Source organism: Artemia franciscana, chromosome 4, assembly GCF_032884065.1.
Source record: "Artemia franciscana chromosome 4, ASM3288406v1, whole genome shotgun sequence".
Lineage (NCBI taxonomy): Eukaryota > Metazoa > Arthropoda > Branchiopoda > Anostraca > Artemiidae > Artemia > Artemia franciscana.
The window spans coordinates 58,853,870-58,876,757 of NC_088866.1; the positions used below are offsets into that span (position 1 = coordinate 58,853,870).

At 34.8% G+C, this 22,888-nt stretch overlaps 1 long non-coding RNA gene across 1 annotated transcript; it reads right to left on the bottom strand.

Annotated features, from left to right (window-relative positions):
- Positions 1-1,409: 1,409 nt before the first annotated feature.
- LOC136026669 (uncharacterized) lies at positions 1,410-22,424 on the bottom strand. The gene is made up of 3 exons (XR_010617379.1): positions 19,960-22,424; positions 18,010-18,145; positions 1,410-2,134 (listed from the first exon to the last, which is right to left on the bottom strand). It is a non-coding gene; the product is annotated as an uncharacterized LOC136026669 (long non-coding RNA).
- Between the last annotated feature and the right edge of the window lie 464 nt (positions 22,425-22,888).

Genomic DNA, 22,888 nt, shown 5'->3' on the forward strand with positions numbered 1-22,888 from the left:
CCTGATGCCCTAGTACATAGACAGAAGATGATTAAATACAATAAGGTTTATTTACTTACAACATACAACTTTGGACAAAATAGCTCCAATAACTTATAGCATGAAAAGGTGCACATGAACACTCGAACATGACTATATCAAAACTCCCATGAAACTGACTACCAGCTCCTTGCGTTGAGCTGATATATCCAACGCGATTTCTAAACAAAAACTCCCCTTTGACAGGCTTGGTGACCTGGGCGGTTGACCTCCGCTACTGTTGGTGTTCTCCAATCATGAGACTAGTCCCGCACCCAGAAGTTATTTTCATAGCAAGGATTTCTCTTCTGGTTTTGAATCGAAAAAACCCAGAGTTCAAATAAACCAGGTAGTTGGTTCAAAAAGGAACATTTAACTTGTGTCTAAATGCACGTAGTCCAAAGTATTGAATAACTGCTAAATTCTATATGATTTTATTTAAATCTTTTTCTAATTGAAATTTACTAAAGGGGTATGACTGAGAAATTTAGTCCTGAACTTAAGAGTTTCTAGAAGAGTATGGATGAGAGATTTGGTCCTGTATTTGAGAATTTCTAAGGGGGTGTTAATGAGAGATTTGGTCCTGGATTTTATAGAGGGGTGGGGCTGGTCTCGATGTTACATTCATAAGAAGTGCATCATCCCCAAATTTTGGCAGGATTAATAAGATAATAAAAAGACTTGAAGAAGACGTCCTGAATTGAAAACAGCCATGACGTCTATAAATAGAATATCTAGGTATTCTAGTAAATTGGTCCAAAAATCCTCTGCCAGATTCGGTGTATAAATGGGAATATTATAAAACAAAACTCCTGCACTGACGGTAATAACTCTAGAATAAAACTAAAGCAATTGTATATAATGAAACTTTCCTCTGCCACATATAAGAAAGTCTTAAATTGTCGGTTTGTAATTTTCTCCTTTTTTCCGCTGAGAAAGGCTCCCGGACATGGGGCCGAAATATTCGGAGTATTTTTATTTCTTTTAGTTAAAGTGTAGTTTATATATTTTATTTTGTTCAGTGCTTTATAGAAATTAGACCCGTTATTCTTCAATCAATTTTTCGTAGAATTTTATTTCCACTAATAATAAGTTTAGGGAGGTGTAAAAGCAAATAAAATTTATCTATTTTGTCCTGTATCATTAGTATCCATCCCCTCTCTAAACTGACATGAATATTGGTAAAATTAGCTCAATACTGAGTCATTTAATATCAGTTTTTAAACAAATAGGAGATACACTATTATGAGTCTTTTATGCACATTTTTTAGAGTTTTGGTTACTATTGAGCCTGGTCGCTCTTTACTACAGTTCGTTACCACGAACTATTTGAAAAATACGATTACAAAGCTGAAAAAAATACCACGTCAGACTATTCGCTAGATCACGTTGATATTTTTGTCAACACTAGCACCTACTTCGATTGCGGGGGAAAGGATTATGTCATCGACTTACCTATCGTTTATTTTTGTGAGTTTTGAATCATAGCGCTTTAAAAGAAGACAAAGTACCGGTGGGTACGTCACGAATTTTTCTGTATGTTTATCATGCGTTGGCGAACTTTATATGTAGTTTTTAAACGCCTCGATAAATGAAATAAATAAAAGGTAAGTAAAACGTAACAAACTCGTTTGGTTTTTGAGGTACAATAAATATACAAAAAAAATGAAAAAGTATATTGCTACGACATCTTAGTCGTAAAAGTCGACATCTTAATATTCACCATTACAAAAGAAGTAAATTTCTATGACACTTTTTCTTTGAGTTGTAGACAGGTCCAATATTCATATGTTGAGAGACAGGTGGGGTTGTCCGAGGACTTATATGTGCTAGATATGACAAAATTATTATTTCAGCCTCAAACTTACTAATTTTTCAAGGAAGGGAGTGTGTTTGTAATTAGGATAAGCAATGGATCTTTACGCTTACATTCTTTGCTTTCACTGATTGAATTGTACACATTGTGTACCGAGCGTATTGCATCCTCTTTCTGGAGGAACATCTTCCAGCTGTCGCTGTCGTGGTTCATCTCGGCATACATTTTGTTCATCTTTAAGTGTCACTCTTACACTTCTCCATTATTTTTTTTACGTTGGGAAATTTTCAAAGCTCCAACCTAAAAATAAAAATAATTTCAGTCATACATATATATATATATATATATATATATATATATATATATATATATATATATATATATATATATATATATATATATATATATATATATATATATATATATATATATATATATATATAAATATATATATATATATATATATATATATATATATATATATATATATATAAATAAATATATATATATATATATATATATATATAAATAATGACGAAGACCACACTGCCTTTCCATAATACAACAAAAAAAGAGAGAATAATGAGGACTTTTTTCGCAAGACAGTGAGTGAGTTTTTCGCAAGTGTGTCTCAGATAGCCCGACTAAGTCCCACTTGTATCGGTTTAGTTATCTCAGTAGTAGATCCATTTTTCCTGGTTTGGCTAGAGTCCGGGTGTTGAGTGTTCCTATGTTGAGTACAGTTTTAGTGGAGATGAGTCGTAGGGTATCCTCATCCCGTCCGGGGGTTGTCATAGGCCTATTATGATCGTCGGTTTCCCCGTACGCGGTGGCATGTTTGTCGGTTTCCCCGTACGTGGTAGCATTTTCGTCGGTTTCCCCGTACGCGGTAGCATGCTCGTCGGCTTCCCCGTATGTGGTAGTATGTTCAATATTACTTCCATTCGCCATCATCATCAAATTGCTAGGTTCGTCGGTTTCCCCGGACACGGTAGTAATTCTGCTTTGATTTATAGAGCCCATAATTCATTTGTTAAAAGGAGAGGTTTCAAGGCTGGTTAGGAGACGGCGGTAAGCCACTCCTCTCCGTCAACTTGCAGAGGCTGTTGTTCGTCGCTGAATCATCCGCCCTTTCGCAGTTGTCCTCCTGAAGATGATCCTCCCACGATGATAATCTGCCATACCATACGATTTTACCCATTGTTGGGAGAAGGTTTGAAGCTGACGGGACATGTCCACACGCCGGTGGGCCCAGCTCAGTCTACATCTGAGGGGCCTTCTCCCTCCTCCGCCTGAATTTATGTCCCCCAGGCGAGGGTATCCCAGTTATGGTTTAGGACCCCAGGGGCTGGGTCCCCCCTTGGTCCGCGCCTCCATCACCACCGGAGGTACCCTGCATATCTGCAAGACTTTCCCCTATCCGCCACCTGGGGACGCGCTGAGTGGTAAAAAGAAAAGAAAAAGATAAGATTGAGTGTTCTCGGTTGTGTTTGTAGTTTTATATTTTATTTTTTGTTCCCTGCTTTGTCAAAATTAAAACCAGTTTTCTCTTTGCTTAATTACAAAAAATTACGATTGAATTTTAACGAAAAAAAAACAAAAAAACAAACATCCTTAAAATGGTAAATAACCCGTAAATTGGCCGGTGAAATACATTATAAAAATTAGAACAATTGTCAGGAAAATGAGAATCGCCACCGTTTTTTCTGACCATGCGTTAATTTGACAACAATTTGTAGGTCTAATGGCACTAAGTAGATCTAATAGCCAGGTCCGGCAGGTCGACCGGTTACTGGGACCTAGACTGGAACTTTGGCTAGGCACTTCATCAGATTGATCTGATGAATCAGATTGATCTGATACCATAAATATTTCATACAAGTCATTGGGCTCTTTTTCTAGGTTTTTGACAGTGTTCTCAAGTTTTGATCTCATTAAAACAGCTTGCCTGTCTCCCATTTATGCTACACCTCTCCGTGCATGCGTGTCCCTTCACATTGCCGAACTAGAGTCGTACCTGTTGGAGGTTCTCGCTGGGGAACACACGCAGGGTGACTACGGGTTGACTTACATCAAAATTTTCCTCTCATGCATATCACTCCACAATGCTGAACTAGAGTCCACCCTCTCATGCTAATTGACGGTGGGTTGGGTTCAACCTGTTGGAGGTTCTCTCAGGTTAATTCACGGTGGGGGAAGGGGGAAGCATTAGACATGTTTAAACTTAAATCTGTCTTTTTTTATATCTATTTCGAACTTTTCTTTTGGTTTTGCGTTGATTCTTTCACTTCAGCAAGATTCAATTGATTCTTTTCCCCCAAAGTTGACACGGCTTCCATGACAAAGTTTCAAAGGCTGCCATCCCTTCTGAAAGTATTTTCATTTGATCCTTTCACTTCAGCAAGATTCAGCTGATTCGTTTACCCAAAGTTGACATGGTTTCCATGACTTAGTTCCAAAGGTAGCCATCCCTTCTGACAGCATTTTCATTTGATTCTTTCACCTCAGCAAGATTCAGTTAATTATTTAGCCCAAAGTTGACAAGGTTTCCATGACAACGTTCCAAAGGCTGCCATTCCTTCTGAAAGTATTTTCATTTGATTCTTTCACTTCAGCAAGATTCAGTTGATTCTTCTTCCCGAAATTGATATGGTTTCCATGACAAAGTTCCAAAGGTTGCCATCCTTTCTGAAAGTATTTCAGTTGATTCTTTCACTTCAGCAAGAATCAGTTGATTGTTTATCCCAAATTCAACATGGTTTCCATGAAAATGTTCAAAGGTTGCCATCCTTTCTGAAAGCATTTTAGTTGATTCTTTCACTTCAGCAAGATTCAACTGATTCTTTTCCCCCAAAGTTGACAGCTTCCATGACAAATTTCCAAAGGCTGCCATCCCTTCTGAAAGCATTTTCATTTGATCCTTTCACTTCAGCAAGATTCAGCTGATTCTTTTACCCAAAGTTGACATGGTTTCCATGACTAAGTTCCAAAGGCTGCCATCCCTTCTGAAAGGATTTTCATTTGGTTCTTTCACTTCAGCAGGATTCAGTTGATTCTTTTACCCAAAATTGACATGGTTTCCATGACAAAGTTCCAAAGGTTGCCATCCTTTCTGGAAGCATTTTAGTTCATTCTTTCACTTCAGCAAGATTCAATTGATTCTTTTCCTCCAAAGTTGACATGGTTACAAAATCACATAAGAAAAAAGCTACTTGCTGTGCATGCCTTGGTCTTATACATGAAGAATTAGAATTCTGACAATTTTGCATATAGTTTTCAGTTCTTCAGTGTTCATCCTTTTACATTCAAATTTTTTCTTAAAGGAAAAAGAAAAATACTAAAGTTTCGTTTTAGTCAAAAGACCAAACTATGTGGGCTATGTCACAACTAAGCCAGAAATCAACTCCGGTAGATAATTATCTTCACAGTTATGTCGTAAGATTCAGACTCTATTATTCCAGCAATTTAAGCGTAGACCAGGCTCTTCCTCCCAAAATAATTTAAAACAAAGGCAATACAAGTCACTTGATAATAAACTGAAATCACGTTTAGAGTTTTTTCATTCATGCCAGGATAGGTATTTCCCCATTGATCACAATTAGAGAATAGGAAACCTCTAATGTGAGAGTCATAAGTCACGAGTGGTCACTCTAGAAAAGATCAGATAGGGAGAATACGAGATTTTTTGTTTGGTGGTCTTTGTTTTTGGGAAATACAATATTTTAGTGAAAATGCCATGGCAGTATTAATTACAGGGAAATACTGGTTTTAACCTTAGAAATTGAACCACACAAAAGGATAAAAAAACAATCGAAAGACGGATGTCAAATGACATAGCTGGCATATCGTATTACAACACAATGAGTGAACTGGAGTTGCAATAAATGAGTGAATCAATGAATAAACAGTTTGTTACCAAGCAGTTTTTGATATCATTACACTAGGGTAATAACAGCAGTTTTTTATGACTGTGACTCATATGATATTTTTGACTATCAAAAAGCTCTTGGAACTATGGATTCGCCAAGAAATTTACTACGTTTATGAGTGCATTCAGCAAAAATTGGGATTTTTCAATTATATTAGAACTACATGGCTCCTTTTCTTGCAACTGGCAACAGGAACTGTTCTTAAAAATTATGTTTTCAGCGAAGGAATGAACGTAAGTTAAATGCCTGTCTCAAAATAACAGATGAGAAATAATCCTTAAAATGAAATATTACCAAAGAATCGAGAACGAAAATCACGGCGAAAAATATCTACCTTGGCCAATAGCTGCAGTGATAAATAATATTTGTCAGTGTTTACCCAGTGGTCACTCTACCAAAGCTCATTTAGGGAGAATAAAAAAGAAGAGCCTTTTGAGATATTTTTCGTGGTCTTTTTTTCTGGGCTATACTATTTTTCACTGCGAATGTGTTTGCTGTATTAATTAAGGAAAATGGTCGGTTAAACCTCAAAAATCTAACCGCGCAAAAAAAAATTTAAAACCTTAGAAAGGCGTTATATTGTAATGTTGTTATTGCATTATGTTGTAAGTCAACAAAAGGCCTTTTGTTGGCTATTTAGGCCGAAGATCTCAATCAGTTAAATAATAAAAGTAGCTTAGTGGGAAAACTTTTAATTGTGATCAATGAGTGTTTATATTTTTAAGAAAGACCTTTAGGAAACTCTTAAACTGGCAAATCTTCCCAATCAATTTACTAAAGACCAACTCGTTAACAAGTATTATGCGAAAAACTAAATATCTGCTAATTGATAAAAATAAGCGAAATTAATCATTAGCTAATGTAAAAGATTTAAAAGATTACATGCCATTTAGAATGACACTATTGACCAAATTACACTACCATCAAAATGTAAATCACCAAATTGGTTCATGGATATTGCTTTCTTTCTAAAGAAATTTCAACAGAAAGAAAAGTACTCATGTCAGAAATGATATATGGCTATTTTTCTATATACCTCATGAATAGGAGCGATATGCGGTTAGAATAATGCACGCACAAAATAAATCCAATCTATAAATAGAGTTAACGTTACAAGATGTTTGACAATACGTATAAGAGAACGTCTTCAGCTCGTAACAACAGAAATGATGGAATAAACTCCACTAATGACAACTATTATCAATAAAGTCAGCCAAAAGTACTCCGTTTTTATTGCAAAAGTTTATTAATTACAATTCCCTTTGTAAACGATGAACAATTAAAACAACAACTTGGGCAGTAAAAGAGAAACTAAAAGATAAAAAAATATAAAGAATGAGGCAGGATCAAAATCTTCATCATGAATTCCCCCAAGAGTGGAAAACATTTTATTTGAGGACTACCGCACCATTCTACTATTTTAAACCAGAAATGAACTGGGTCAGAGTCTGCATGCATCTTGAGATCAGAGAGAATGACAAACATTTCCATTCCTTGGCAAGATTTTATTTATCACTTTCCTTTGCCAAATTGGGCAACTGAGTGACTTACAGGACAATGCTCAAGTTCCCATAGTTGGAAGACATTGCTATATTTGGGTCTATTCTCTCCAGCCTTTTAGTTGACCCGTACTTTGAACTGAAAAGTATTTTCCTTATTTTGTCGCTCAGTTCTATCAAGTATTTTGCGCATGTTGTCTTGAAAGTAGTTGAAGCTGTTAACAAAATCTTTTCGTTGATATACAGGACCTCTACACAATTGCCACAATATAATTCTTTCATATCTCGGAAAGGCTTTCGGTCCCTAAGCTGTTTCAGAGATGCTTCTGTTTTCTCCATCTACAGTGTCTTCAAAAAATGACTTAAAATTGCTTTATTAAGCTCACCAGCCTGATTGTTGAGAATGTGTATTTGTGTCTCCTCTTACTGGAATTTTCTATACAGGTCTGTAACAAACGGTAGCATGTATAATATGAAATAAATAAATGCTTCCAAGATCGGTGACAGTAACATCTACAGAATAGCTATGGCATTGATTGCTTGTTCTCTTCTTTAAACTTTTCACTCCAAAAGAAAAGTGTCAATCATTCCCATTGCTCGATATAGTGCAGACCTAATGGGAGTTGGAAAAACCACCTAGTTCTGACATGGCACAGAATCGTATGCTTGTCAAGCTCTATGAATTTCTGAATTTTAATGAACTCTCCAGCCCTTTTAGGGCATCTGTTAATGTAATTACAGATATCCTGACAGAATCCTTTAATGTGTTTAGGTAGCTTCTGACTTGCTGTACTAGCACACAAATGGATTGAATGGCATGTGCACCCGAGAACAAATAGGCACGGTAAATTAAGTGAAAGCTTTGCTTGCACACTACCTTTTCTTCCTACCATGACAGATGAAATGTTTGATGCAAAACCGATCAGATTCTGCTTTGGCACTGCAATTTCTTCAAACAGAAGGTTTGTTAACACTGTGTGTAGATCTCCAACTGTGCAATGCTCTACTTCAATCAGCTTCAAGAATGAGTCTGTCACAACTTTTTTCCATCCACCACTCTGATCTTCCTTCACTTCATCGACATGACAAACTACAACCACTAGGCTTTCGGAATTTACTCGTTAGTACTCTCGTCGATTACTAAAGAAAAACAGTTTTTTCTCATGTGGCAGCACAGGTTATCAAACGCATCTTCTTCAATTATTGAATTGATCACGTTTGTGGTTTTTGTGCGACCAAACTGAACTTAATTTGCAATTTTAGAGTCAGGAAAAGCCCTCGACAATGTTTCAGGTAGCTCCTTCATAATGTTGATTGGAAAAGTTATGATGTGCCACAAATCCACTTCAAATTCATTCTGCCCGTCTAATTTTCTGGCTACTCAAAAGTATGTCTTCATTTGCTTCCAGAACATCGGTATTAATCTGGTCTAATGAAACTGCAAAAAGAATCGAACACACTTTTTTCAAATGTGTAGATTGCTCAAATGGCACCTTATACAGAAACTACTTCCTGAGAAGTCAATGTTACACAAAATGCAGCGCAGCTTCCCTGTAGGCCTTTTACTGATGTAATGTTTACCCTTGGGGTAAATATTCCAGTTAGATGTCAATGTTGTCTGGTCTAATTTCTTACTTCTGGCACCTTTCTTCGCTATTGAAGCTTTTCAACATTGAGGTTCTAAAACCGATTCTTCAGCAACTGAAGGTTTTTGTTTTGGGAATTGCTGCTATTAGCCTATTTGGAAATATGAAAAATTGCTGAGGTGATATTAAAAATAATTTATGGACTTAGGTGGTTTACTGAGAATTTGAGAGTTTGGTGTATTAGAAGAGTGCTAGTGAGTTAACAAAGTGAGGAGAAACAGGTGCTAAGGCACTTAAAAAGGATCTGATATGGATCCTGGACAATTTGTTCTCTCGCCATCCATGAATGTGAATGGACCTAGTGAACTTGAAGCATTAAGCCCTTCTATTCTCATGAACCAACAGAATATCATGCAGCCTATTCTTCAGAGCAGTATACCATCAAACCATGTGACATTGCCAGTGAACATGTATCAGATCAATCTATCACCTATTCCTGTGACATTTTCCAGTTTATATGACAAATCAGTCAACCAGTAATCAAGCTGCACCAGCGACAAGCATTCAATATGCAACAGGTATGTCAAACCATGGACAGATGCCTGGAATGGTCCCCAACCTGCAAAATATTAACCAACAGGACAATCAAACAAGAATCATGCTAAAAGTCCTAAAAGTTTCTAATGAGTATACAAGTATACCAACTCGTAACAAATACCAACTTGTAACAAATCTGAGGCTCATTCTCAAGAGGAAGGTCCACTGAATGAATGTGAAAGTGACCTTAATGAAGTTATAAATCCAGCTGAGGCTGAGGGCCTTATGGACAGTTCAAGCCATACACAAAAACGAAAGCGGTGTAATGCATCACCAGGTATTTCAGATGAAAGACAGTCTAAAAAGCAAGAGATCAAAGCTAATACTAAAGCACAGGTGGAAAATCCATTTTAAGAAATCTTTAACAATCAAGTTATGCTTCAAGTGAAAAACGTCAAGGAAAAATTTAGCGGTGATTATGAGATTTCCAAGTTTCTGAAGGAAAAGACCAAGATTAAAAAAATTAGAATTTGAGGTAAATCATGATAGAACAAAAATGACTATGTTCCTACAAAATGATGAAGATGCCAAGGAATGTATGCAGATAGAGAGTTGGAAATTTGGCTGTTAGGACAGCAAGAATGCCAAAAAACATGCACGGGCATCATCAAAGGAACTCCTTGAATCCTGACTGATGAACAAATTAAAGAGAGCATTGATTCACCAATCCCAATTATTGAAGAGTTGCGCCAAAAGAAATATAATCGTGACGATAAAAAGAAAGAAGTTTTTATATAAAATCGAAGGGTGTTGCAATACTACAAATGCCAACGCTATGGACACTAACAGAAAGACTGCAGAGCAAAAGAATCTACCTGCCTGAGATGCACAGGCAAGCTTTTTTTCAAAATAATGCTCATTGAAAGACAAAGGAATTAATGATCCAGCAAGGCAGCACTGTTGTGCTAATTGCAAGGGTGGACATTCAACTACATCTTCAGCATGTCCTATTAGAAGGGGAAACAGGGAAATATTAATGGTAGCAGATAAGTATCAGATGAGATATATTTGAGCCAGCGTAGTATATGGAAGTTATAAATAGGTAGTGCAAAATGAAGCTTCTAGAACACTAAAACCAGAGTACAAGATTGTCAATAGAACAATGAGTCACTTAAGAGATGAAATTGTCAGGAATACTGCTAAAACAATTGCAGTAGGACTACTATTATCTCAAGACGTGTGAATTTTGGATCTCGCCCACTAGATGAAAAAATCAGGAAGCTTTGCAACTCTGTAAATCCAATGAAAATATGCAAGTTAGACATGAGACATATTGCTGATGTGTGCCAAGTAGAGATGATGATAGGGTCAGCTACATCAACACAACTATGAATATGATATTGCTTTCTTGGAATGCATGTTCAGTTATAAAAGGAAAGAAGGACTTGCTGCTCATGAGTTGCCTAGAAAATAAAATTGATATATTTAGTATTCAGGAAACGTGGTTGAAAACCCATATAAAATCAGAGTTTCATGGGTACAATGTGATCAGACAATATAGAATCCATACCAGTAAAGGAGGAGTGTTGATTGGAATAAAAAAAATCTCATTTTGCTGAAATTGAATTAGAATTGGATGAAGAAGTGAGGGAAAGGATGGAAATGATGGTGGTTAAGCTATTTCTACCAGGAGGAAAAGGATTGTACATTATTTACATATATAACCCGTCAGGATATAATGGAATAATGGGCCAAATAACAGAGGAAGTATATAGAGAAATACCAGATTCAGATGACATCATTTTTGGAGATTTTAACGCCCATAGTCATTAATGGTGCAGATGTAATAATACACCTGATGCAATTTGATGCAATTTATTACACAAGATGTAATAAAATGTATAAAAGAAAACTTAAAACTCTAGAAGAGAAAACAGAAAAACTACAATTAATTCCGCTCGCTACGTCCTGACGTCCAGTCAAATTACCATATTGTACCACATTTTGTAAAATGTACCAGAAAATTTTTTATTGTACCAGAATGCACCTTTAGAGGTGAAATGTACCAAAATAGTACATTTGTACTGCAGTTGGCAATACTGAGTCTTTCACTTTGACCCAAAACTGTCTTTATTGTTTATTCAGAGTATTTATCTATTATAGCTACAACACTCAAGAAGTGAAGTAGGTTAATCCTATTGAATCATGCCTAAGCATGATAAAAATATAATACTTGAGATAATACTAGTCAAAGTGAAATATACCAAAATATAGTGAAACAAATATACTTACTAGTAATAAAATAATAGAAATTACAACAAAGAATTATAGAAGGGCACCCAGTCCACATATTATTAAAAACATAACCTAAACTTAACTAGCCTAACCAAAATACCAGCTAAATATTTAATAAAAATATATCTACAATGTAGTTTGCAACCAACCCGAAGCTACTTGTCTGGTATACAGACCATGAAAACCAGTTATTGTCTTATGATCGCGATATACATTCTCGAGTGTGTACTATATGACAAGGAAGTATCATGAGCACATAGTACTTTACACAGTCCAAATAGTCTACCCCAACCTCCCCAATGTACAAATTTATAGCCCAAATTATATATTTCCTATCTATTCTTTCACTATCTATCTCTCTCTATCTGGTTACGCTAAACTGAAAGAAACTAACGAAAGAAATCGGTTCGACAGTATGTCAATGGATGAAGTTTTCTTAAGAAATAAGCCCATATTTGCCAAGCTTAGCTCTAGCTATCTGAATTCTGTTCGTATTACATTGCTTATCCGGAAAATTTTAATTTTTTAAAGTTTTATGTATTTTCTTAAGACCACTGAACATCCAAAAATATGTCATTTTTTGCTAAAATGTTTCAATCTTCAAATCTCCAAAACTGGAGATAGATTTTTTGGCAGTTATATAGGTTTATAGATAGGTTATAGATAGGTTTCGCCTTGTAAACCCCTTTCAAAGCGGACAGTTAAGATCGAATGCAATGAAAACAAAAATATTCCATATAAATATTCATGCAAAATGATTTAGTTCAATAAGCATTCGATTAGTTCGATACTCATATAAACATGTCATTCCCTTGCTTTGAAGAAACTTCTTTACTTAAGACATGACTTTAGTGAAAACTTCTTCACTAGCAAGATTCTTCAAAGCAAGATTTTAGTGAAGAACGAAATATTTTTTTTTAAATCCTCAGTTCGGAAATGTGTCGTTTTCTGTCTAAAATTTAAAAAAATTGTTTTGTTTTGCCATCTTATGTTTGAAATTTCTAATAGGTTTCACTTTTTTACCCTCTTATGGGATTGTAACCAGGCGCATGGGAATGTGTTGTTTTGACTAGGAACTGTCGAGTTGGCAACCCTGCTCTTTGTCTGTCGCCCAGGCATATCCTGATCTCTACTACTTTTGGTAGTCATCTATATTTTATAGTCTGATTACTGGGTAAGGGGGAACAAAATTTGTTCTCCAATTGGCTTAAAACACAAAAGAATATGTAAACTACTAATAGAATGTCAATGCAAGGGCTATCTGAATAACATAGGCAGGTTAGCTTTGAGCTGTTAGATCCCAGACGACCTAATACCACTTTCTTTACGCTTCCCAACATCGTAAAGTACTTAAAATGGTATTTATGCCGCAATTTAATGTCAAATAAAACCACTAAACGCAAGATGGTGCCAGTTATTTATTATCAGCTCTAGTGAAAATTTCCAGTCTTATAAACTTACCATACTTTTCGGTTTTTACTATAGGCAATATGGTATAAAATACAATATACATTGAACCTCAGAGCATTCCTGGACGCAGGTGTGGTTCGAAGCACCCAAGTCAGGAGGGACGAGCTCATCTCAATTTAACACCTCCTAGATCATATCTGACTCATAATAATTTATAATATACAATAATTTTTCGTTTATACTTATCTACGGGGACAAACAAGAAGCAAAATCAGAATACATCTTGCGTAAATGTGTAACAAAATAGAGCTAAATTTGTATTCGCCGTATCTTCAAAGTGGACCAGTGCTGAACAATCTTGTTTAAGTCACTGGCATCGTGAGGTCTTTCTCATTTAATGACAACATGAGGGAATCTAGTCTAGCATGAACCATGACAGTTTTCAGCAAATCATTAACAAACTTAAGCTTGCTAAATGTTCTTTTGGCAGCAGCAACTAGAACATGTGTTGTCGCAGCCAATTTGCAAAGACGATTAGATTGCTTAAACTGATGTTGCCAGCGATTTCCTTCACCTACAATATCTCTGAAGAAAGTGGGGCCGTGCAAAAACTTAAACAGAACTTCAAGCTCTACTTAAAGAAAAGTAGAGTCTGAAGTCCTTTCTTGGTTTTGGAAGAAACATTGTTCCTGGCTAGCTGTCTGCAACCGAAAACCTTTTCTTAAAGGTGGATGAAGTAAGGACCAAAATGGCTGAAATGTGATAAAGTAAGCTCTGAGATAATCTACCATCATTGTGATCAATGTATCAAGCCGTATTCTGAAACGTTTTCTATAGAAATGAGGCATTGAGATCTTAATTTGACTAAGAGGTTGACTGTCAAAACGAAATCATTTAAATCTCCAACTATGATATCTGATCCCTCAATCGACTTCCATCCATTAGGGAAACACTGCTGCATTGTCAATTAAATCATTGATTTCATTCTCAGATATTCTTTCGAAAAGTTTCTTCATAGCTTCAAGCATCTCAATTGCATCGATGATGTTGATCTCCTCTTCTTCATGTTTTCTGTGGCTATCCTGATCTTATACAAGAAAATCTACGTGTAATATCCACGCTTTTTAAAATTTATTTAGTCATCAGTATCAGTATTTTTTGTATTCACTCTTTGTGTTATTATTTGTTTTAGATTTAATTCGTTTTGGGTTTCATTTATTCTACACATGGTAGTATTTTTGGTCCTTCTAAATTTGAATCATTACAAGACCACCCAGGACACTCAATTAAGAGCACCCCGAACAATCCAATGAATTGTTCGATCGAGGCAGTGACCACCGTGAGGCGATACCACCCGACTGAGACCCATATCCAACTACGAACTTTTTACCCACTGCAGCTTTATTGTTTCTCATTTGCGTTAGTTTTATTGTTGATCATTCGTCTTAATTTTGGATCCTTCTGCTTTCCTCTAAAAGACTTCTTTGCAGGTACCTTTACTTTTAAACTAATTCATGCTTGCCTTTTATTGTCAAAATTTTATTAATGATCAACACGATGGACTTTTTTTTTTACAGACGTTTCAACAGCATCATGTGTATAAGGGTTGTTTTTGCATAGACATTTTTTCCAAGCCACTGTTTCGAATGTTCTAAGGACCATAGGCCAGTACTCAAAAAACTTAATGAATTAATTTAAATATATCTTCAATTGGACCAATACTATAGTTATTTGCTTTAATGTATCTTCTCAAACCTGTAATCAAATAAAAAAAAAGAAAACGACTTAGTAACGAAAACTAACTGTACTTAAGGATCAGCCTAGGATAATAGAACCCAAAATTTGTAGAAAAGTTAAGCATCAAAAGAATCTATTTTTACAGCCATGTTTTCCTGATTTTGCAGCCATGTTTTCCTGATTTTGAAAAAGTTAGAAAAAACCCGAGATAGTAAGTAATATTGATGGAAATCTCAGCATTGAAATGAGCGCTTCAAACAACCCTATTTTAGAGGGGTCGCACTTTTGTAAATCTTTTGTAAATATTTGGGATGGTACATTTTAGTGGAATATTGTGGATGATTTTAATTTTTAAACTACCCATAATGGGGGGGAGGGCATGATATTTCGGGATTGAACGAAATATTCCTATGAATTTTTCATCGCTTTTTAGGGATACTGATAAAAATAAAGCGAAAACAAATCAAAAGCGGCAAGCCTTTGATTCGAAGATAATGAATCTTTGGATATATAAAATCCAAATATCTGTTTAGAGGAGGAAATTCATGGAATGAAAAATAATTCGATCTCAAAACTATGGATTACTATTCCCTCCCCCTCCACCGGTCCTCACACATTAAGTATATTAGCTTTAGAAAACCTAGCTTGATGCTCAGAGTGTTTGTAATATTGATCTGTCAGGTTAATAAATTGAGGGGGGGTGGTGGTCAATCTAAACTTGTCCAAATTAAAGATAGGAATGGGGCAACAATTAATGATAAGAAAAGAGTTAAAGAGGGATAGGCAGAAGATATTGAGAATATGTTAAACTAAGATAGAGTTGCAGCAAAAGATGTAGAGGAATATTAAAAAAAAACTTGTGATACCTTGGATGTGAAGGAGGATTTGTTTTATGAGGAAGAATTTACGACAGTACTAAAAGGATTATCCAAATATCAAACAGTTTGTGGTAACAAAAAAACTTTCGATGCCTTGGATGTGAAGTAGGATTTGTTTTTTGAGGAAGTTGTTTTGTTTTTTGATGAAGTTGAGGGAGGATTTGTTTTTATCCAAATATCAAACACTTCGTGGTAACGAAAACACTTGTGATTCCTTCAATATGAAGGAGGATTTCTTTTTTGGGAAACAATTAGCGATAGCACTAAAGGGTTTATCCAAATATCAAATAGTGCGTGCTAATGAACAAATTTGTGATGCCTTGGATGTGAAGGAGGGTTTGTTTTGTGAGGAAAAATTAGCTACAGTACTAAAGGATATTCCAAATATCAAACAGTTTGTGGTAACAAAAAAAATTTCAATGCCTTGGATGTGAAGTAGGATTTGTTTTTTGAGGACGTTGTTTTGTTTTTTGATGAAGTTGAAGGAGGATTTGTTTTTATCCAAATATCAAACAGTTCGTGGTAACGAAAACACTTGTGATACCTTGAATATGAAGGAGGATTTGTTTTCTGAGGAAGAATTAGCCATAGTACTAAAGGGTTTATCCAAATATCAAACAGTGCATGCTAATGAACAAACTTGTGATGCCTTGGATGTGAAGGAGGGTTTGTTTTGTGAGGAAGAATTAGCGACAGTACTAAACGGTTCATGGTAACGAAAAAACTTATGATACCTTGGATGTGAAGGAGGATTCGTTTTGCGAGGAAGAATTAGCAACTGTACTAAAAAGATTATCCAAATATCAAACAGTTCGTGGTAGTAAGAAATCTTATGATACCTTAAATGTAAAGGAGGATTTGTTTTGTACTCCAGATTAAAAAAAAAATAACCCTTATAACTTCCTTGCAGTCAATAAAAAATTTATAGGGATGATGGAGGATAAATTATCTGGAACAATAATGCTTGAGTGGTAAAGGGGTATTTGTAAAAAAAAAAATCTATAAAATAAATAGATAAAGCAACTAATGCTAACAATAAAAGAATGAAAAACGTTGCAAACCCTAAAATTGATGCAGATGGAGTTAACTTCTCAACATTAATGACGCTCACTCATAAACAGGCTATATCTGAAATTCGTTTGAGTAAATTAAGTAAACGTTATGATAATCTAGAATCCGTTGTTGTAAATATGTTACAAAAATATCCGTATGAAAAATTTCAGAAGAAAATGAAAGAAAGGTTAAAACAAATATCTAGTCTATGAAGTTTTTTGAAAAGAGTATTACAAAATCCTTACATGGGAATTTTATCTATAAAAATAATTCTCTAATAAATGGAAGAGTATACAATTTATTTATCAGAATTCAAAAAAAAAATTAAAACGTGTTTCGATACAAAACAAAAATTTAAACTGCAAGTAAACCAAAAAAAGTGAATGAATGAGAAACTGTTAAACTAATACTTAATAAAAGACAGGTGACTAAGATTTAAAAATATAAAACTGAAAATAAAGGATAAGATATTGATTTATTCTGCAAACAACTACTTCAAAATCATACAGGATTTCCGTTCTTATCTCTTCTTGAAAAATTTAAAATCATTAAAAAACCTGACTTTACTGAATACAAAATTCATTTATAACCTTTTCAAAAAGTAAAAATGAACAGATGTTTCAAGAAAAAAGAAAATTTACAAATATGAATAAAAAAATTTATTTTTTAAGAACCTGTTACATTATTGCTTAAAAGAAAACAAATTGAACAAACTGAGCAAGTAAAAACAAAGAATAAAGATGCCTATATAATTATATCATATTACCAACTGATTAAAAATAGTAGCTTACTTCCATTTTAAATACAAATAGCAGCTGCAATAGATAAAGCTACTCTAACAAGTGGTGCAGGTGCATTAGGTACTTATGCTGAAAAGAAAACTGTTTATAAAATTACTGATTCCTCAAAAGGTGAAGGTAGAACATTACTGGGGACTGCATCAAAAAGTCGTGGTTTAAAATTACCCGGTACACACAAAATTGTTGGATCTGGATTAGAAGTGGTAGTTGAAGCTCCCAAAAACCATGATAGACCCACGAAAATTGAAGTAGAAGTGGTTTAAGTACATACATGGAGGAAAACCCAGAAAAATTGTTGAAGCTGAGATCACAATTCAAAGAATGATCGTTTCCAAAGACGGGGAACGTCAAAAAGAATCAAAAAGCACATGTTATCACTGACAAATTTTGATATATTGAATGAACTACGTCATATTCCTTATTTTCGAGTTTTTTTCTCAAGACAACTTACCCGGTAAAATAAAGAAAAAAGAATATGGTTCAATCAATCATGACTACATGAGATCACCTGGGACACAATTGGACTTCTTATTTCAATGATCGTAAGCACTCATTTGTAGAACTTTATGATTCGTTTGGACTCCAACCTGAAAATGAAATTGTTAACTATGTAGTGAGTTCAAATAAATAAATTGCCTATCACTCTACTAAAGTCCAAAATTTTAACGATGTAAAGTGTGGTCATTTGTGTGTTGATTATATAAGAAGGAAATTTTAGGGAATAGATGCACAGAATGTTATTTAAAGTTTATTTTCAAATATATATGTAAGAAGAATTAGAAAAGAGATTTTGAATATTATGCAACATTATGTTTTGAATATTTGAATAGTTTTGAATATTATGGAAATGTTAATAACGTTTTCTTAGCATTTAACTTTATATTTAGTGCTTCAGTTTTATTTGCCTTTGCTCTGTTACCCCTTAATTAGGTAGGTCTTTACGCAGTTCTAATTGAAATACTTGAAAAATATCTAAGAATAACAGAAGGAAAGGCTGAGTATGAAACTGCTAGGTCATTCTTTTTAGAATTGCTTGCTCTGCATAAATCAGCTGAATTGACAAATGAAGATACAATTAAACGAGAATGGAACTACTGAAAAAATTACAGGTTTTTCCTCGTGAAAAATTAATGAAGCAAGTGAAAATAAATGGTTATAGCCTAAGTATTGCGAAAATTCTGTTAAAGTATAACCATAGATATAGAAGCTTCTTACTTTCTGTACTATATTCCCCGAAACTTTAAAAATAAAAACCATCCTTTTCCTATTAATATACAGGCAAGATGATAGTCCTGTGCCATCTAACCGAATAACATGTCATTACCTAAAGCTTCGATTTCGACATCTTATAATTCTTTTCAAATGAGTACTTCTGGAACTGGATTCTGTAATAGAGCTCTTTTAAACAAGTCAGATACAATTGCAAACATGCTTCTGACGCGTGTTTAAATTTATTCCCAGAATTCTGTCAGCGAGTGAAAGGTTCTTGGGAAAAAAGCCAAGACTATTGTATACAATCCTTTTGTGTTTTATTTGATATACAGAATCGCTAAAAAAAAATTGGCCAGCTACTGCATTTGAACACGTAGTTTTCCGGTTTTTGGTCAAGCACTTTAATAAGTTACGCTACGGAGACTTTTATAGAGTTATAAAATAATGGGAAGGTAATAAGAAATTATCTATTTACACCTAAGAGTTTTGATAAAACGAGTTTTGATAAACATTCTTTACACCTAAGAGTAAAAAATAAAACGTATAATTTTAAATGTTATAAAAAAGGGAAAAATAATAACAATTATTTAGATATTGATATTGAACTATCCACTAAATATTAAATCATGTTAAATTATTTCATTTCATTAGTAATATAGGAAAAATTGGAATAAAATTAAACTCTTATTTTAAAAATGCATCAAATTCTAGTAAACCTTAACTTAAAATGGTGTGAACTCAATTAAAAATGGGGAGAATTGATTGGGTGATCTGGGTGGGGTCTAGAACCTGTGTTTACATTGTATAAAAGGATAAAATGAGACCGAATTCGATATCCAATGACCAGTTCTTATGTTGAATGCGGGGATTGAAAATATTCAAAATGTGGACTATTTGATGTTGGAATTATGTAAAATGGACTAAAAATGATGTAAATTTAACGGGGTGATCTAGGTGGTTCAGAATTAGTAATCACTAAACGATTTCTTACGCCTAAGAATAGTTTCCAGAAAAAGTTAAGATACTGAAGAATAATCCAGCCTGCATAGACATCACTTTTTGATTGTATACCTGCCATATAAAATGTACTTCATTAATAACTGGACAATCTCCCCCTCGAACTTAAATCCCTTATATTTTCAAGTATAAAAAAAATGTAATAGTGAAAAGAGAACAAATTTTAACTTACTATCAAGCTGCAAAATCGATCCTCTTTCCTTTTAATGTCCGATTGAACTAAATAGAATGAACAGATTACTTGAAGCCATTGAATCAGGAGATCACTTCCTGTGCAATGTTGTCGATTGGTCAGCAGGCAAAAAAAGTTTTTCTTAAGAAATTAAATCAAACAATGAAGTTCTAGAGGAGGAACTTCTTGCTATATTAGAAAGTAAGATCAAAACCAGTATGTGATTGAACAAAATTATTTCAAAAGTAAAAACCCCATGCATTGCTACCAAATATAAATTGACAAGAAATGTGTCCATAAATACATATATAAAAATCTAAATTCACACAAAAAATGTATCAAACTTTCATCCTGAGATCCACACATAGGACAAGCAATAGATTCCACCTTCTCCCCTTTTCTCCCTTGATACTTTCTTTTCTCACCAATCAAAAATCCATTTCCCCTCCAATCCAAATAAGCCTTCAAATCCTCTCTACTTGACCCAGCCTTCCAAAATACCTCCTCTCCCCAACTACCCTTTATCTGTCTATAAAATTTTAACGATCCTGGACGATCCAGACTTACCCACCATATCTGGATTTCTAGGTTCTTCAACCTCTCTTGTATCTCCCTTGTTACTACTATCTCCATACGCATAATCCCCTTTCCTTCATTCCACCATTCCCCTAATCCACACTTATCTAAGATATCCTTAATCTCCGCCGGCCACCCTGCTTTACTTTTTTGTCTCAACGCCTTTAGGTATCCTTGGCTACCTTAAATTTCTACATACCCAGTATCCTAACCCAATATCTCACCATGGTCACTAGCCTCATAGATCGCAGCAAAGCTATATCTAAATTGCCTTAGATTACCAAATTACTAAACGAATCCCATAGTCCTAACATCCTCTTATAATATCTTATCGTAACCACCTCAAGTTTTGGACCTTTACGATAGCCCGAGACCTCTGCTCCATAATGCATCGCTGGCACTATCTTACTTGTCCAAATCCTCTTATTTACTCTAATATCTCTAACCTGTCTAAGACTACTCCTCGTTATTTCACCGCTAATATACCTCCCTCTTACATTCACTAGATCCAGATGGCCACTGAATTTCCCATTACTAGTAAACTTTAACCCAAGATAAACAAATTCATTTTTCACTGGTATAGTTTCACATTTAAAGAAAAACTCACGTCTTCACTTTCCATGGCTTTATGACCAAATACCATCACCACTGTCTTCGATGTGTTCAGGATTAACTCCTTCTCTTCCAAATAAACGTCCGTAGTCTCTAATAATTGTTGCATTTTCTCCTTTGATTCAGCCAGTAATACGATTCCGTCAACAAATAGTAGTAAGCACAGTTTAAGCAAATCTATCGATATCATTGGTGCATTGCTCTTGACGAAAAATTCATAGGTATCATTTAAATGAAGGGTAAACAATTTCAGTGACAGCACACATCCCTGCTTTAGTCCCAATAAAGATAGCACTGGAGTTGAGCACCTTCCCGCCACTCTCACTACGAACTTCACGTACTTATACATTTCGCACAGCAACAATGCAAAATAATGGGGCAGTCCTAAAGATAACAGGTTTAACATCAACAGGTGACTATCCACATTATCATATGCTCCTTTTAGGTCTAAAAAAGCTACAAATAACCTTCTCCCTTTTCCTTTCCTATACTTCTCTAACAGGTCCTTTTCATCCAACCACTTCCCTAATCTTGATTCTATAACCTTGGAAAAAATCTTACTCATCACATTTCCTAAAGTTATTATTCTATAATTACTATGATCCTGCCTATTACCATTTTTAAAAATTGGTATTCCTAATGACAAATTCCACTGATCAGGCCATTTCCTTTTTTCAGTCACAAAACTGATAAACTGCTGCTAAAGCTGGTACTAGAATTGTTTTCCCTATTTTCCAAATCTTTGCTGGTATTCCACCCCCCACCAGCGCCTAAAATCCCTTCATTGTGTTTAGGCTTGCCCATACTTCCTCTAACTTGATCGGTTATAAGAGACTATAATCCTCTTGTCTTAAGGGGAAACCATTCTGCTCCCGTAGCTCCTCTGCTAAACTCCCTATTTCGTCTCCATATTGCTCCCTTTTGCTAGTGTACTGCTCCAGGTATGTTGTCCACGACTCAGCTGGAGGTATGTATTGGTCGTTGGCATTGAATTCCCGCCTTACTTCTCTCCAAAACTGCTTTGGGTCTTTTTAAAAGTATTCCTCGCTGATCTTTGTGGTCCTAATCTCTTCTACTTCTTTTTTTTTCTCTTTTTTAATAGCCTCTTGTAGATGTTTCCCTCTGCTCGGTACTCCGATAATTGTTTATTCATTTCCTTGTCATTCAGGCCTCCTTTCACTTTCCTGAGAAGATGAACAAGTTTTTCTTTCAGCCTCCAACAATCCTCATCAAAGAATTCATTTGTATTTCTCACCATCTCCTTCTTATTTGATACTCCACTGCATTTCTTCCACGGCTTCTTCTAATTTCCCTTCTCCCAGTATATATATATATATATATATATATATATATATATATATATATATATATATATATATATATATATATATATATATATATATATATATATATATATATATCCAACAATTTTTTCATATGGTTTTCCTCCATACAAACTACCCAAATCTGCTGCTTCATCACCTTCCTACCCTTATCTTCCATCTTTCCCTAATTTCTCCAACTAAATCTCTCACCTTCCGTCTCTTTCATCCATTTCTTTGCCTCTCCTGCCTTTTTCCTCAACCTAACCTGATGGTCTGATCCTATAACATCCATAACATAAAAATCCTAACAATTTTCCCATAACCTCCTATCAACCGTAATATAATCAATCACACTAGGCTTCCCCCAACCAAAACACGTAAAATCACCCCTTTCATGATTTTTTCCCACCCTTCCA